Genomic DNA, 18,172 nt, shown 5'->3' with positions numbered 1-18,172 from the left:
AATATGCAACTCGTTGCATATTGAACTTCACTTAATGTGTAGTGTTTGATTGTGTGAATTGTCATGCCGTGACTGGCATATATTCAGCTGCTCATGCTTCATATGTGTTGTGCATCATGTGGTGAATTTCGTGTGTTGATTTGTGTTTCCGGTTTGCTTCGTCTCGATAGAGTTCCGCAGCGTGTCGGATTGTGAGGACCTGTTCGACTACGTCGGTTCGTCTGCTTCACGGAGGCATTCTTCTTCCAAGCGGGATCTCAGGCAAGATGATCATTTCCTCAGATACCATTATTATCATTTCCATGCTAGTTTTACCGTTGCTATAGTTTATGTCTCGTTGCCTACCACATGTTAAATATGAGCCTCTCAACAATGCCATGAAAACCATCAACCTGTTCAACCTAGCAAACCACTGATTGGCTATGATACTGCTTGCTTAACCCTGTTGTTAGCGTTGCTAGTTGCAGGTGCAGTTGCTTCCATGTGAAACATGGGTTCCTTGTTATATCACCATATTAAATGCTATTTAATTTAATGCACCTATATACTTGGTAAAAGGTGGAAGGCTCGGCCTTTCTAGCCTGGTGTTTTGTTCCACCTTTGCCCACTTAGTTTCCGGCTACCGGTGTTATGTTCCATAAATGAGCGCTCCTAACACGATCGGGGTTGTTATGGGGACCCCCTTGATAATTCGTTTTAGATTAAAGCTGGTCTGGCAAGGCCCAACTTTGGTACTACATTTGCCTAACAACCTAATAATAATGCATAGGAACCCGCCGACACCCGCAGACTAATTTAATCAACCCCTGGGCCAGTGCTCCTCATGAGTGTTGGTCCACCCACCGAGCAGTAGGCGGTGCCACCACGGGGCAGCTCGAGGTTTGGTTCCCGTCCACTTTGCATAGACGGTGTGTCCTGAGAACGAGATACGCGGCTCCTATCGGGTTCGTCGACACACCGGGTGGCCTTGCTGGATTAGTTTTACCTTTGGCGAGATATCTTGTGCATCGGGATTCCGGTGAAGCTTTGGGTAATCTCATAGTTGAGGTTTTCCACTAGGGGATTCGACGAGATCACGAGCTTCGTGATTGAGGATTTCTATGCGGCTTGTGGTAATTTGTGATGGACTAGTTGGAGCACCCGTGCAGGGTTAAATCTTTCGGAAAGCCGTGCCCGCGGTTATGTGTCAACGTGGAAACTTTGTTCAACACTGGTTCTAGATAACTTGAAGTTAACTTCATTAAAATATGCCAACTGCGTGCGTAACCGTGATTGTCTCTTTCATGAGTACTTTCTCCGATTGAGGACACGGTGGGGTTATGTCTGACGTAGGTAGGTGTTCAGGATCATTCATTTGATCATCAGTAGTTCACGTCCGTTATGCGTATATCTTCCCCTTCTTATTTCTTGTACTCGTAAGTTTAGCCACCAAATATATGCTTAGCCGCTGCTGCAACCTCACCACTTAACCATGCCTCACCCATTAAGCTTTGCTAGTCTTGATACCTTTGGAAATGAGATTGCTGAGTCCACTGTGGCTCACAGATTACTACAACACCAGTTGCAGGTACAGGTAAAGGTTATTTGACGCGAGCGCGTTGATTGATCATTTGGAGTTGCTTCTTCTTCTTCTTCTTCTTCGATCTAGGATGGGTTCCAGGCCGGCAGCCTGGGATAGCAAGGATGGACGTCGTTCTTATTTTTCTTGTTTGTTTTCGTCCGTAGTCGGACCCTGCTCTTCCTCTTGATGTTTATGTAATGTACTGATGTGACTCTGATGTAGCTTGTGGCGAGTATAAGCCAATTCTTTAGATATCTCTTCTTTTCAGTACATGTACTTGTAACGATATCCATTCTTGCGACACGACGAGATGCGCTTCTATCCCCGATGAGGCCCCCATGCCAAATTGAGGATAGGGTTGCATCTTGGGCGTGACAAGTTGGTATCAGAGCAGTACCGACCTAGGAGCCCCCTTGATTGATCGAACTTGGCCGATTCGAGTCTAGTTAAAAATACTTTGAGTCTAGTTATATATCGAAGAGTAGGATTCTTTTTTCTCCTCTTCTATGCTCTGGTGAGGAATCTTGACGTAATAATTTACTCTACTCATCTTCCCACTCAAAATTATTTTTAGGTCACGCGGATATTTTTGGAATCTATATGATGCCGATGTGACGGAGTTCTGTCTTGGTGCCTCCTGTCTGACTTGATTTTCTTCCGGGGAGTTGAGCTCCAGGGGATTCTTGAGCACATCGTTATCATTCAGATTTCTTAATATCTCAGAACGAAGGATGTTCGTAATTGCTTCAATACTAGTAGTGTCGAGATAACCCCGATGTCCCTAGTACTGGTGCAGATTGTTCGGGAGTACTGCCATACTTTGTATCATTGTGATCACGAGGGTCTGTTGTAGATGAAGGTCCGAGATTCTGGTCGTGTGTTGACGGATGTGATACAAGTGACGGGTTAGTATAGGAGTTGTGTGATATTACTTCTTGTATCCGTGTACCAGATTGCATGACCAGATATTTCGGGAATTCATAGGTGGGAATTCAAGTAGTTGCTTATAGGACAATCTTCCAACAAATGCTTGATGTTAGGTTGGGGTTCGACATCTAGTGGATTCGTTTGTTCACGATCGACTTACAGCGGTACACGTTGTGTCTTAAAGAGTCCTTGTAGCTTGCTACAACTCGGGGACGCTTCGTATGTCGGGTGCATTGCCTTGCACTTGATGGCTACTGTAAAATCGAGCCCGTGCGATCCTGTCCACGAAAATATCGGACGAAATCTTTCTCATGAGTTTGTTCTAGCTTGTTTCATAAGCCTCATCCTTTGTTTTGTTGAATATGGTAATTCAAGTTGCTTTGGTGTCAAGTGGTGATTTCAGATCTTTTCTAAGAGGTGTTCTCATATTTTTACGAGAGTATTAATTTTTTTGCTCTATCAATTGTCTTATCAATTCCTTTCAACCGGAGTTGTTATATCAATTCTTTTCAACCGGTGTGCTCCTCTTCAGTTATTCCATCCTCTCCTATTTTGCATACCATTCTCTCAATTCTTTCCGGAGTTATCTCATGTGTCTCAAGTTGTCTTTGTTTTTCCCCGCCCTCCCACCCCTTTTCTTTAGTGATTGGATTTTTATCCAAGAGTTTTCTTTTCATGTCCTTCCTCTATCTTTTATTCCGTGTCGTATCCGGTGGTTCTTTGTGAAGATTCTTAGAAGCTTCGTGTTCCTCTTTATTCATTCTTGTCATCCTTACCGGTGAATCTAATTCAGCTATCCATGTTCATTATACCCTATTCTTCCTTGTAATTCTTTCTCATGTTGGGAATTCTTGTCAGCCTATCTTGTTTATTCATTCCTCTCTTGCTATCCGGAGTGTTGAAGATATCTCAGAGTCTCTTGTTGCAGATCTTTCATTATTTCGAGGTTCTCAACCTCATCTAGTTCTCTTATACCGGTGCAATTTCTCTCCCTCTGAGAAATCTTTTCAACTGTGATTTCTTTGAGTGGGCCCATCACCCACAGGTTCTTTCCCAAGATCTTTCCTGGCTCTTTTAGTTCTTTCCCGGAGATCTCCAACTCTTGTCAACTATGACGTAAGTATGATTTTCATTAGTCATATCCCTTCTTCAAGATCTATTTGAATTAACTCTCATATTTGGCTCAACCTTGCATTCTTATTTATTCCGGAGGTCTCAGCTATTCTTGGTGTTGTTCCTCGTCATCATTCTTAGCTTGCAAATTTGAAGGAGTGTTTCTCTCAGTCTTTTTCCATTCTTGTGAAGATTGTCATCTCAGCTTCGTGTTATCATCTTGAATTTGTTTTCAATCATGAGTAATTCCTTTCTTGCTATCTGGTGCATTTCTGAGTTGTTTTTATTTCTCGTTCCTCCGAAGGCCATCATTTTAGAAGAATCTTCGTTCTCAACTTTTAGCTTTCATCCTCAATTCTTCTCAATTGGTGTCTCTTCGTTTGTCTCTCGATTGTCCGGTGCCTTGTTTAAGTTTTTCTTCTCTCAGGTGGCTCATGATCTCTTCGTTCTCATGTATCTCCATTAATTCGTGGTGTTCCCATTCAATTGTGAATTCTTACCGGTGCTTCGTTCATTTGTGCTTCAAGTGGTGCTTATCTCTCTCTCTCTTCAAGATTCTATCAAGAGGAATAAGTTGTATGCTAAATCCGTTGCTTGTCATCAATTAAACTTGATGAAGGATAAGCATAACATAATTCTTATTCCTGTTTCATAATGATTTCAATTCTTCTTCCGGAGTGGCTCATGATATCAATTTTTTTTCTCAAGTGCTTATCTTTCTTTTCTGAAGTTCCAAGTCTATCAGTATCTCTTTGTGAGGCTTCATCTATATCTTGGCAAGGTCATAATCTTATTCTTTTCTACCTTGTTATCTTTGCATCATTCATTTGTATACGGAGGTCCTTCATGGTGGTTCATCAATGTTTCAATTCTTTCTCGAAGTGTTCTTCAAGATTCTTGTTGGAGTACCTCAAGTTTTCTTCTCTTGCATTTCCAAGTGCAATTGTTCTTCCTTATCTTTTGAGGCGGTATTATAGCATTCTTGTTAGTGTAGGAGCCTCGAAGAGTTTTCCTTTCAAGAATGAGATAATTAAACCCACCGATTCGATGGTGTTGAGTTAGTTTCAACACATGATTCCTTCATTGAGCTATCTTGGTTTGGATTTCACCTAAAGCTTTTCCTACGGATTGTTGCTATTATGGTGCTTGTCATTAATCCCAGTTCTCAATGTATCCTCTTGGTGTAACTTTGTTCATATCTTGTTTCTCCCAACCTATCCTTATTTCTTTTAGTGGTTGTTTGTCACCTCATATTTGTTGAGATGATTTCCATAAGCCCACTACTATATTGTCTTTTCGTTGTTGGTTTTCTAACCACTACGTCAATTCTATGACCGGGGGCTCTTCTATTCTATTGTGATGGTAGTTGTCATTCTTTTCTTCATTCTCTTCTTCCGCTTGAGCTAGTTCATATTCTATTATTCCGGAGGCATTGTGATGTTGCTCATTTGGGTCAATCTTGTTGTTCTATCAAGATCATGGTGTTCCCTTGCTCTATTTAGTTGTTTGTTATGAATATTGTCTAATTCTCTCTTCTTATCGAATTTTTTGTCCCATTTTCCTACCGAAGTGCTGCCGAAATTTTCCGTGAATTCTTGCTTCTTTCTCATATCATTCCTCATCTCTTTGCATCCTTCAAGGATCATTGGTTTCACTCGTTTCTCAAAGAAGCGACTAATTTTTTACCTCTTGTTCTTTCTCATCCTCTCCCCCTTCATTCTTGGATCTCAGGGCGAGATCCTCTTGTAGTGTAGGAGAGTTGTGACAGCCCGAGACCGATGTTCCAGAAGATTCCCCTTTCTTTCCGTTTTCGTCTTGTGCCTATTTTATTTTGTCGCGTCATCATCGCATCATTCACATCATCTGCATTGCATCGGCGTCTCCGTTGCCGCCAGTTTTCAAACGTCGCATCCGTTCTTAGTTGCCGGTTAACGTCGTTGTTCGTTCCGAGCCTGACCGCACACGCACGCGCCCACGGCACCGTCGTAACTCTGTTTTTAAAGTGTGCGTAAAACTTTCTCTGATCGGGTTGAGATTTGACGTGCGGTCTTATTTTAATATAGCTAGGCCGCCTATCGAATTTCGTCGCGATCGGAGACCGTCTGGTACCCGAACGGTCGACCGTAGCGGCACCGTATTCGGTCTACCGTCGGACGGTCATCGGTGTTTTAAAAATTGTTGCCGCGCCGCCTGTTTTCCCTCTCGTCTCCGGTAAACCACCCTACATGGCCGCGTACCCATTCCCTCGTGCGGAATCGTCCGAATCCGACCCCGCGGTTGGATCCGGAACGCGATTCCGGTTAGCCGAGCCCCCCCCCCCATTTGTCTATAAATAGACCCTCCAATTATTTTGGGACAGCCTACCCTCCTCCACCTCGAAATCCGTGCAAAACCTAACCCTGGCGCTGCCTCTCCCACCTCTCTCTCCTCCCCCAGCCACCGGGCCAGCCTGAGCCCGCGCGCGGCCCGCCCGAGGCCCATCCGGCCGCCACCCATTCTGCCCGAACTCCCTGCCTGAGCCTTCCTCACTGCGCCGCCCGCAGCAGGCCGTGCCTCGCCGGAGCTCGCCGGAGTTCGCCCTAACTCCGCCAGCAGCCGTGCACCAAGGCACTAGCAGCCGCCGGAGATCTGCAGCACCGCCAGCAGCCGCCGGCGCCCAGCCCCAGCCTCCTCGCGCCATTCCCCGCAGCTCCTCGCCGGCCGCCGCCTCGGGCGCTCGCCGGAGCACCGGCCGCTCCTCCCCCCTCCAGATCCGTTGGATCCCGGCCGGATCCCGGCCGGATCCACTCGTCCCCGGGGTCCCTCCGTGCCGTCGTCCTTCTCCGTTCCCTGCAGCTGCGCCTCCCTCCTCTGGTCGCGCCAGGGAGAGGATGACGAGGCGCTGCTCGCCAGCGCCAGCAGGCCACATCGCCTCCAGCCGGCCCAGCGGCCCACCGACTCGGCCTCGCCTCCCGGCCCAGCTCCACCGACCACCGGCCTGAGGCCTCCCCAAGGTGAGCCTTCAATTCCTCGCCTGGGCGCTTCTTTGCTAATCTGTGCCTCCTGTTCGGCCCATTAGTGCTTTAGGTTGTTTTAGGAATTATATAAATTCCAGTAGATACACGTATATTAAATCGGCCGTAGTTAATTAACCGTGTATCAGATCGCGAGGTATTGTATATGGTTTTGGCGTAGAATTTCGCGTAGAATATGATTATCCAACTTGCATAATTATTTGAGGTAGTTTGAAGTGCCTAATGCATCGTTTTGCGTGCTATTTCAATAGGATCCGTTCCGTAGTTATTTCTCGTGTGTGTACGGACTGCCCGTATACCGTAGATTAAATGTCCATGTTTTAGGAATCATTTTTGCATGTATTTTAGAGCGGTCAATTGTATTTTTACGTGCAGGGATTTGCCGGTAATTTATTTTCCCGTGTATAGGTTATTTTTTTCTCGCATTTATGTGCGGCATTATTTTGTGTTGCAAACCCCACATATTTTATATGTTTCCGGGGTAGAAAAATCCATGGGATTTTTCTGTGCAATTAGTTTTAATTTTTGAGGAAATTAGTTCGCGAGATATTTTGCTATGTTGCCCTTTTGTTTAATTCGTAGGATTTATTCCGTGTGTCGTTTGACGGAGTTGTCAACTAGGGAGTTGTTCTTGGGTGTTTAGGCTAGCCCCTGGTGTTTCTAGTTGCAATAGAAATGCATGTTTAGGTGTGTCTTGATTGCCCTCAAGTTGCTAGAAATAGTGCTGATTTGGAGGAGCTGAAATATTTCTAAGTCTGGAATCTGTTATATTTTGTTGCTGTCTTGTCTTGCTTGCATCTTGTGGTATGTAGCTCTTTTGAGGTTGGTCCAATGGAGTTAGTTGTACCCCTTGTGTTTCTCTAGCATTCTGTAAAGTTTCATGCGATTTGGAGTCCTGTAGCTATAGGTTTTGCTGCTGTCAATATAGCTTCAGATCGAAAACTGCACTTTCATGAGGTGTAATTTTCACTAAGTCTGAAATAGTGTGTGAGATGCCATTTTTGTGTCTTCTTTTCCTAGTTCTCCTTGCTGCCATGCTAGTTGTTGTTAGTTGTTTGTAGTAGTGCTTCTTGCCCTCTTCCGTGCCATGCCTTGCTTGAGCTTATCGATGTTGTGTAGCCGAAGTTGTGGGGCGTAGAAAATGCTATGTGGCTGATTTTCGCAGATTGTAGTCATTTCTTGTTTTGCTCGTAGTTTTTGAACCGTAGCTCTGATTTGATCGTGTCCTACATGAAACTTGCTTAGAATCTCGTGTATGTTCATTTTCTCTTGCTGTTTCCATGTTTTGAAGTGCTCGTGACCGTCGTTGCACACATATTGCATTCATGCCATCATATCTTGCGATGCTTGTAACTTTTGATCCGTAGCTCCGTTGGAGATGTTCTTTATGTGTAGATTGCTTGCATTGACGCATAGAATTACGTGAACCTATTTGTTTTGCGGTTTTACAACTAATTAAATGCATTAGTTCAGATCTGGACAGAATTGTAAATTAACATGTGAGGTCGTCTCGGAGGTGCTATATGTCATTTCCGACCTCATTTAAAATGCCTAGATAGGTATATTAATTACGCTTCACCTCTTGCCATGTTTAGTCATATTTAATATTGCCGTGTATTTAATCGGGATATAACTAAATAAATTAACGTGGAGTTTCGTCAATATGCAACTCGTTGCATATTGAACTTCACTTAATGTGTAGTGTTTGATTGTGTGAATTGTCATGCCTTGACTTGCATATATTCAGCTGCTCATGCTTCATATGTGTTGTGCATCGTGTGGTGAATTTCGTGTGTTGATTTGTGTTTCCGGTTTGCTTCGTCTCGATAGAGTTCCGCAGCGTGTCGGATTGTGAGGACCCGTTTGACTACGTCGGTTCGTCTGCTTCACGGAGGCATTCTTCTTTCAAGCGGGATCTCAGGCAAGATGATCATTTCCCCAGATACCATTACTATCATTGCCATGCTAGTTTTACCGTTGCTATAGTTTATGTCTCGTTGCCTACCACATGTTAAATATGAGCCTCTCGACAATGCCATGAAAACCATCAACCTGTTCAACCTAGCAAACCACTGATTGGCTATGATATTGCTTGCTTAACCCTGTTGTTAGCGTTGCTAGTTGCAGGTGCAGTTGCTTCCATGTGAAACATGGGTTCCTTGTTATATCACCCTATTAAATGCTATTTAATTTAATGCACCTATATACTTGGTAAAAGGTGGAAGGCTCGGCCTTTCTAGCCTGGTGTTTTTTCCACCTTTGCCCACTTAGTTTCCGGCTACCGGTGTTATGCTCCATAAATGAGCGCTCCTAACACGATCGGGGTTGTTATGGGGACCCCCTTGATAATTCGTTTTAGATTAAAGATGGTCTGGCAAGGCCCAACTTTGGTACTACATTTGCCTAACAACCTAATAATAATGCATAGGGACCCGCCGGCACCCGCAGACTAATTTAATCAACCCCCGGGCTAGTGCTCCTCATGAGTGTTGGTCCACCCACCTAGCAGTCCGCGGTGCCACCACGGGGCAACTCGAGGTTTGGTTCCCGTCCACTTTGCATAGACGGTGTGTCCTGAGAACGAGATACGCGGCTCCTATCGGGTTCGTCAACACACCGGGTGGCCTTGCTGGATTAGTTTTACCTTTGGCGAGATATCTTGTGCATCGGGATTCCGGTGATGCTTTGGGTAATCTCAGAGTTGTGGTTTTCCACTAGGCTATCCAACGAGATCGCGAGCTTCATGATTGAGGATTTCTATGCGGCTTGTGGTAATTTGTCATGGACTAGTTGGAGCATCCCTACAGGGTTAAATCTTTCAGAAATCCGTGCCCGCGGTTGTGGCAACTTGGAAACTTTGTTTAACACTGGTTCTAGATAACTTGAAGTTAACTTCATTAAAATATGCCAACTACGTGCGTAACCGTGATTGTCTCTTTCGTGAGTTCTTCCTCCGATTGAGGACACGGTGGGGTTATGTCTGACGTAGGTAGGTGTTCAGGATCATTCATTTGATCATCTGTAGTTCACGTCCGCTATGCGTAGATCTTCCCCCTCTTATTTCTGGTACTCGTAAGTTAGCCACCAAATATAAGCTTAGTCGCTGCTGCAACCTCACCACTTAACCATACCTCACCCATTAAGCTTTGCTAGTCTTGATACCTTTGGAAATGAGATTGCTGAGTCCCCTGTGGCTCACAGATTACTACAACACGAGTTGCAGGTACAGGTAAAGGTTATTTGACGCGAGCGCGTTGATTGATCATTTGGAGTTGCCTCTTCTTCGATCTAGGATGGGTTCCAGGCCGGGAGCCTGGGATAGCAAGGATGGACTTCGTTCTTATTTTTCTCATTTGTTTTCGTCCGTAGTCGGACCCTGCTCTTCCTCTTGATGTTTATGTAATGTACTGATGTGACTCTGATGTAGCTTTTGGCGAGTGTAAGCCAATTCTTTATATATCTCTTCTTTTCAGTACATGTACTTGTAACGATATCCATTCTTGCGACACGACGAGATGCGCTTCTATCCCTGACGAGGCCCCCGTGCCAAATTGAGGATAGGGTCGCATCTTGGGCGTGACAACGTATTTCCGTTGAGATGACACAGTATAGACTGAGGTTTAGAGAAATCTAAACTGTCGTTTCTTGAAAGTTTGGGGCTTCGACACTTATGTGAAAAAGTTCCAGTCTGATAAGCTCGAACCAAGAGCGGATAAATGCATCTTCATAGGATATCCAAAACAGTTGGGTGCATCTCCTATCTCAGATCCGAAAGCAAAGTGTTTGTTTCTAGAAACAGATCCTTTCCCGAGGAAAGGTTTTTCTCGAAAGAATTGAGTGGGAGGGTGGTAGAACTTGATGAGGTTACTGAACCATCACTTCAACCAGTGTGTAGCAGGGCGTAGGAAGTTGTTCCTGTGGCGCCTACACCAATTGAAGTGAAAGCTGGTGATGGTGATCATCGAGCATCGGATCAAGTTACTACAAGCCTGGTAGGTTGACAAGGTCGCGTACTACTGCAGAGTGGTACGGTAACCCTGTCTTGGAGGTCATGTTGTTGAGAAACAGTGAACCTACGAGTTATGGAGAAAGCAATGGTGGGCCCGGATTCCGACAAATCGCTGGATGCCATGTAATCCGAGAAAGGGTCCATGTATGAAAACAAAGTATAGACTTTGGAAGAACTACTTGATGGTCATAGGACTATTGAGTAAAGATGGATCTTTAAAAGGAAGACAGACGATGATGGTGATAAGTCACTATTAAGAAAAGCTCGACTTGTCGCAAAGATGTTTCCGACAAGATCAAACAGTTGACTACGATGAGACTTTCTCACTCGTAGCGATGCTAAAAGTCTGTTAGAATTATGTTAGTAGTTGATGCATTATTTATGAAATATTGCACATAGGATGTCAAAACATTGTTTCCTCGACGGTTTCCTTGAGCAAACATTGTACGTGATACAACCAGAAGGTTTTGTCGATCCTAAAGATACTAGCAAGTATGCAATCTCCAGTGATCCTTCAATGGACTAGTGCAAGCATCTCAGAGTTGGAATATACACTTTGATGAGATGATCAAAGATTTTGGGTTTGTACAAGGTTTATGAGAAACTTGTATTTCCAAAGAAGTGAGTGGGAGCACTATAGAATTTCTGATAAGTATATGTGGTTGACATATTGTTGATCAGAAATAATGTAGAATTTCTGTGAAGCATAAAAGGTTGTTTGAAAGGAGTTTTTCAAAGGAATACCTGGATTGAGCTACTTGAACATTGAGCATCAAGATCTATGGAGATAGATCAAAACGATTAATAGAAGTTTCAACAAGATGCATGCCTTGACAAGTTTTTGAAGGAATTCGAAATAGATCAGCAAAGAAGGAGTTCTTGACTGTGTTGTAAGGTGTGAATTTGAGTAAGACTCAAAACCCGACCACGGTAGAATAAAGAGAATAGACGCAGGTCGTCTTCTATGCCTTAGCCGTAGACTCTAAAGTATGCCATGCTGGGTACCGCACCTGATGTGTGCCTTGACTCAAAGTCTGTTGAGAGCTATAGAGAGTGATCCATGATTGAATCACTAGTAACGGTCAAAATTTATCCTTAGTAACTGATGGGCTAAGGAATTTTTTCTCGATTATGGAGGTGGTTAAAGAGTTTGTCGTAAAGGGTTACGTCGATGCAAGCTTTGACACTAATCCGAATAACTATGAGTAGTGAAACAGATTCGTATAGTAGAGTAGATATTTGGAGTATTTCCGAATAGCACATAGGAGCAGCATCTGTAAGATGACATAAAGATTTGTAAAGAACACATGGATCTGAAAGTTTCAGAACCGTTGACTAAAAGCTCTCTCACGAGCAAGACGTGATCAGACCCCAGAACTATATGGGTGTTGGATTCGTTGAAATCACATGGTGATGTGAACTAGATTATTGACTCTAGTGCAAGTGGGAGACTGTTGGAAATATGCCCTAGAGGCAATAATAAATTAGTTATTATTATATTTCTTAGTTCATGATAATCGTTTATTATCCATGCTATAATTGTATTGATTGGAAACACAGTGCATGTGTGGATACATAGACAAAACACTCTCCCTAGTAAGCCTCTAGTTGACTAGCTCGTTGATCAAAGATGGTCAAGGTTTCCTGACCATAGGCAAGTGTTGTCACTTGATAACGGGATCACATCATTAGGAGAATCATGTGATGGACTAGACCCAAACTAATAGACGTTGCATGTTGATCGTATCATTTTGTTGCTACTGTTTTCTGCGTGTCAAGTATTTGTTCCTATGACCATGAGATCATATAACTCACTGACACCGGAGGAATGCTTTGTGTGTATCAAACGTCGCAACATAACTGGGTGACTATAAAGATGCTCTACAGGTATCTTCGAAGGTGTTCGTTGAGTTAGTATGGATCGAGACCGGGATTTGTCACTCCGTGTGATGGAGAGGTATCTCGGGGCCCACTCGGTAATACAACATCACACACAAGCCTTGCAAGCAATGTGACTTAGTGTATGTCACGGGATCTTGTATTACGGAACGAGTAAAGAGACTTGTAGGTAAATGAGATTGAGATAGATATGCGGATACTGACGATCGAATCTCGGGCAAGTAACATACCGAAGGACAAAGGGAATGACATACGGGATTATATGAATCCTTGGCACTGAGGTTCAAACGATAAAGATCTTCGTAGAATATGTAGGATCCAATATAGGCATCCAGGTCCCGCTATTGGATATTGACCGAGGAGTCACTCGGGTCATGTCTACATAGTTCTCGAACCCGCCGGGTCTGCACACTTAAGGTTCGACGATGTTTTGTGCGTATTTGAGTTATATGGTTGGTTACCGAATGTTGTTTAGAGTCCCGGATGGGATCACGGACGTCACGAGGGTTTCCGGAATGGTCCGGAGACGAAGATTGATATATAGGATGACCTCATTTGGTTACCGGAAAGTTTTTGGGCATTACCGGAAAAGTTTCGGGCTCATCGGTAGTGTACCGGGAGTGCCGGGAGGGGTGACGGGGACCATCGAGAGGGGTGTCACGCCCCAAGGGGTCTCATGGGCTATGGGAAGAGATAAACCAGCCCCTAGTGGGCTGGAATAAGTTCCCACTAAGGCCCATAAGGTTTGAGAAGGGAAAAACACAAGGTGGAAAGAGTTTCCAAGTGGGAAGGTGGAATCCTACTCCAAGTAGGATTGGACTAGGACTCCTCCACCTCAAATTTCGGCCAAACCTTGAGGGTTTGAGGCTGCATCCTCCCCTCCCTCCCTCCTATATATAGTGGGGTTTTAGGGCTGATTTGAGACAACTTTTGCCACGGCAGCCCGACCACATACCTCCACGGTTTTACCTCTAGATCGCGTTTCCGTGGAGCTCGGGCGGAGCCCTGCTGAGATTAGATCACCACCAACCTCCGGAGCGCCGTCACGTTGCCGGAGAACTCATCTACCTCTCCGTATCTCTTGCTGGATCAAGAAGGCCGAGATCATCGTCGAGCTGTACGTGTGCTGAACGCGGAGGTGCCGTCCGTTTGGCACTAGATCGGAGCGGATCGTGGGACGGATTGTGGGATGGTTCGCGGGGCGGATCGAGGGACGTGAGGACGTTCAACTACATCAACCACGTTTCTTAACGCTTCTGCTGTGCGATCTGCAAGGGTACGTAGATCGGAAATCCCCTCTCGTAGATGGACATCACCATGATAAGTCTTCGTGCGCGTAGGAAATTTTTGTTTCCCATGCGACGTACCCCAACACCGCGAGAGTCGAAGAAGCGGCGAGACCATGCAGAGTAGATAGCAATGCTCTCCGAAGAGGCGAGGCAGGAATGGAAGTACCCATCCCACCACCCGCCGACGAAGAAGGAGCCCCGGAGTGCTTTCGACCATTTACCACCATCTTTCAACACCTGTCATGACAAAGAGTAATGGAAATTAGTACAACATAAATACCAACATGAGTAATAAAATGTATATAATTTAAGTGAATCATCATCATAAATACCAACATGACTAATAAAAATTAAATACCTAACATGAACTCAAAATTTATATATAGTAATAGTTGAATACCTGACATGAACTAATAACAATCATGCTCGTCTATATATGCTTTGGGGTCAATAAATGCATCATGATCATCACTATCATCAATAAATGCATCATCATCATCACTATGAGGAAGAACATGTGGAAAGGCCACCATTATGTAATCAGTCAAGAAGCGACATGTCATCCGCAGCAGTAACCTCTTCTTCTTCCGTCTCTTCCTGTTCGGGCTCAGGGGTTAAGACGGATTCACTGTCGGTGTCTACTTCAATGTTCTGGGCTGAAGTAGAGTGGTTCTTGAAACGTTTCTTGGACATACGTGTTTCTTGGAAGAATTCTCCTTGATATGTGTCTGGGTTAATGTGAGGTTCGTAATCCTCTTCATATCTGTCTGGATTAATGGGAGGTTCGTAATCTTCTTGGAAGAAACCTATAGCTAGCAAGTTTCATCGGCACGAAGACCGGAACAGAGCAAATTAAGGGGGTAGGAGGAGAAGTCATTTGTGCTCACCAACAAACGCGGGGGCAAAGCTCGTCCAACGCATGTGGAGGTCGTCGAACAACTGCACATTGAAATTCACCCGATCAACACAAATATGATATTTTTATAATTAACATAATTGGAAAATATGTGACCTAACTCATAATTTACAAAACTATTCCCCCGTCAGCCTCTGGAAGGCCGAAAAGCACCTTCTCGTTCAACAGGAGGCAGAATAGGTGTTGGGGGTCGGGTCTTAGTGGCGTCGGGAGTCAGTGGTGTCGGGTGTCGGTGGCGTCAGGGGTCGGGGGATAGTGGCGTCGGTAGTCGGTTGTTGGTGTCATCGGGGTCGAGGGTAACTAGCGTCTGGTGTCGGGGGTCTTTTCGGTCAACAAGAGGACGAAGAGGTGTCGGGTGTTGGGGTCAGTGGCGTCGGGGGTCGGGGGTAGCGGGTCGTGGGTCGAGGGTCAGTGGCGTCGGGGGTCGGGGGTCGAGGGTCAGTGGCCTCGGGGGTCCGGGGTCGGGGGTCAGTGGCGTCGGGGGTCGGGAGTCAGGGGTCGGGGGTCGGGTGTTAGTGGCGTCGGTTGTAGGGGGTCGGGGGTCGAGGGTCGGGTGTTAGTTTCATCGGGTATCGGGGGTCGGGAGTCGGTGGCGTCGGGGGTCGGGGGTCGGGGGCCAGGGGCGGGGGTCGGGGGTCAGTGGCGTCGGGGGTCGGGGGTAGAGGGTCAGTGGCGTCGGGGGTCGAGGGTCAGTGGCGTTGGGCGTCGGGGGTCGGGGGTCAGTCGCGTCCGGGGTCGGGGTCGAGGGTTAGTGGCGTCGGGGGTCGAGGGTCAAGGGTCAGTGGGGTCGGGCGTGGGGGTCGAGGGACAATGCCGGGGTGCCGGTGTTCCTTTTTGCTCTTCTTTCTTCTTCTATTCTCTTCTTCTTCTTCTTCTTCTTCTTCTTCTTCTTCTTCTTCTTCTTCTTCTTCTTCTTTTTCTCCTCCTCTTCCACATCCTCCTCCTTCTCTTCTTCTTCTTCTTCTTCTTCTTCTTCTTCTTCTTCTTCTTCTTCTTGTTCTTCTTCTTCTTGTTGTTCTTCTTCTTGTTCTTCTTCTTTTTCTCTCCTCCTCCTCCTCCTCTTCTCCTCTTCTTATATTCTTCTCTTCTCTTTCTTTCTTCTTCTTTCTCTTCTTCTTATTCTTCTTATTCTTCTTCTTCTTCTTCTTCTTCTTCTTCTTTTTTCCTTGTCCTCCTCTTCTTCTTCTTTTTCTTCTTCTTCTCCTTCACCTTCTTCTTCCTCCTTCTACTTATTCTTCCTAGAACTAAACCTAGTACTAAACCTAGCACTAACCTAATCTTATCTAACACTAAACCAAGCACTAAACTACATACATAATCTAATCTAATAATTAAACAACAAAAAAGAAGAAAAAATAGAAACAAAACCAAAAAATAAGAAAAAAACTCATTGGAGGGCGCCGGGGTGCCGTGGCGGCAGGGTGCGAAGGAGGGTGCCCAGGTGCTGGGGAGGGGGTCGCCGACGCTAGGCAGGGGGCACGCGGGCAGGGGGGTCGCTGGTGCTGGGCAACAGGCACACGGGGAGAGGGGTCGCCGACGCAGGGGAGGTGGCACACGGGGAGGGGGGTCGTCGGCGCAGGGGAGGTGGCACACGGGGAGGGGGGTCGCCAGCGCAGGGGAGGTGGGGCTGGGGCGGCGGCCGGGAGGGAGGTGTGGCTGGGGCGGCGGCCGGGAGGGAGGTGGGGCTGGGGAGGCGACCGGGAGGGAGGTGAGAGCGGCCGGAGGGAGCAAGTGGGAGGGAGGCGGCGGCCGGGAGGGAGGTGGGTTTGGGCAGGGGCACACGGGGAGGGGGTCGCCGGCACGAGGGAGGTGGAGCTGGGCGGCGGTCGGGACGGAGCAGGTGGGAGGGGGGTGGCGGCGCGGGTGGCTGGGTGAGAGAGAGAGGGGTGGAGCGGGTGAGAGAGAGAGGGGGGTTGGGGTGCATTAGGGGGAGCGTCTGCCGTTAGGAGCAGGTGGGAGGGGACCCTTTGCCGTTTGAGGGCGGACGACAAAGAGGTGGGGCGTTGGGGTAGAAAACGGCCGTTAGGAGCGCATGGGGGCACCTCTTTTCTGTCTCCCTTGATTTTATTTACCGTCCGCCGGCGGACGACAAAGAGCTAGCACCTCTTTGCCGTGTGCCTTTGGTCTCTTTGCTATCTGCGAGCAGACGACAAATAAAAGGCAGATGGCAAACAATCTCTATGCCATCTGCCTTCTTTTTGCCGTCTGCCAATTGTAAGATGACGACAAATATCTTCTTTGCCGATAGGGGGCGGACGGCAAAGACTAGGCACATGGCAAATTTTATTTCTCCAGTAGTGTATGGGTATGTCTCCGTATAAAATGGTTTATTGTAAAGCATGTCACTTACCTCTAGAGTTTGAACATAAAGCTTATTGGGCAATTAAAGAGCTTAACTATGATTTCAAACTTGCTGGTGAGAAGAGGTTATTTGACATTAGCTCACTTGATGAATGGAGAACCCATGCCTATGAGAATATCAAGTTGTTTATAGAAAAAGTTAAGACATGGCACGATAGAAGGATACAAAAGCGTGAATTCAATGTAGGTGACCATCTCCTCCTATACAACTCTCGTTTAAGATTTTTTGTAGGAAAACTTCTCTCTAAATGGGAAGGGCCTTACATTGTCGAGGAAGTGTATCGTTCTGGTGGCATCAAGATCAACAATTATATCTCATGTACTCCCATAAATGTTGAAACTAATATTATCAGTACTATAACTTCGGAAGAGTACATTAGGGAGACCTATGAGAACGCCTCAGACTCCGAAAAGGAAGAGGTATGTGCTAGTGTAAGCAAACCGACTCCAAAACATTTTCAATGGAATTTTTTACCAGTGGGGCGCGGCCTACCCACCTGGCCGCGCCCTGCAGGCTTGTGGCCACCTCGTGCAACCTCCGGACTCCGTTTTCTTGTGGAATACTCCTTCGGGTCGGCAAAATATCATTATATAGTCTCCCAAAGTTTTTGACCTTCGTATCTCGATAATATCTCCTGTTTTCATTTTGAGCTATTTCTGCAGCAGACTTAGAGTAAGATGTCGTCCGAAGATTCCGATGGGGAGGGCTATGTATCACATTATCTTGCCAACCCCAAGATCTACGGGGACGTAGATCCCTATGGATAGATGCTATGGAGGAAGACCAAGAAGTTACCTCTCGTTTACAACGTGAAGCCATGACGGAAGAACTTCAGAGCTCAACAATTCCGAATTCAGTTATCGCTCCCAATGCCAAACATCTTACTTACGAAAATATGAAAAAGAGTGTTTCTTTTTTCCCCCGCAGCAATCTAACATCCATGGGTTGTGCGAGCTCTAACCGTCACCAGAAACCTTCACAAGGAAATAATGTATCTCAGACGACTAAATAGTAAGCTTGAGCAGGAGAATCGCATCCCGAGGGGCATCATCACCAAGAATGTAACACCAGCACCTCCGACG

The sequence above is a fragment of the Hordeum vulgare genome, chromosome 6H (assembly GCF_904849725.1).
Source record: "Hordeum vulgare subsp. vulgare chromosome 6H, MorexV3_pseudomolecules_assembly, whole genome shotgun sequence".
Taxonomy (NCBI): Eukaryota; Viridiplantae; Streptophyta; class Magnoliopsida; order Poales; family Poaceae; genus Hordeum; species Hordeum vulgare.
This window is presented reverse-complemented; position numbering follows the sequence as displayed.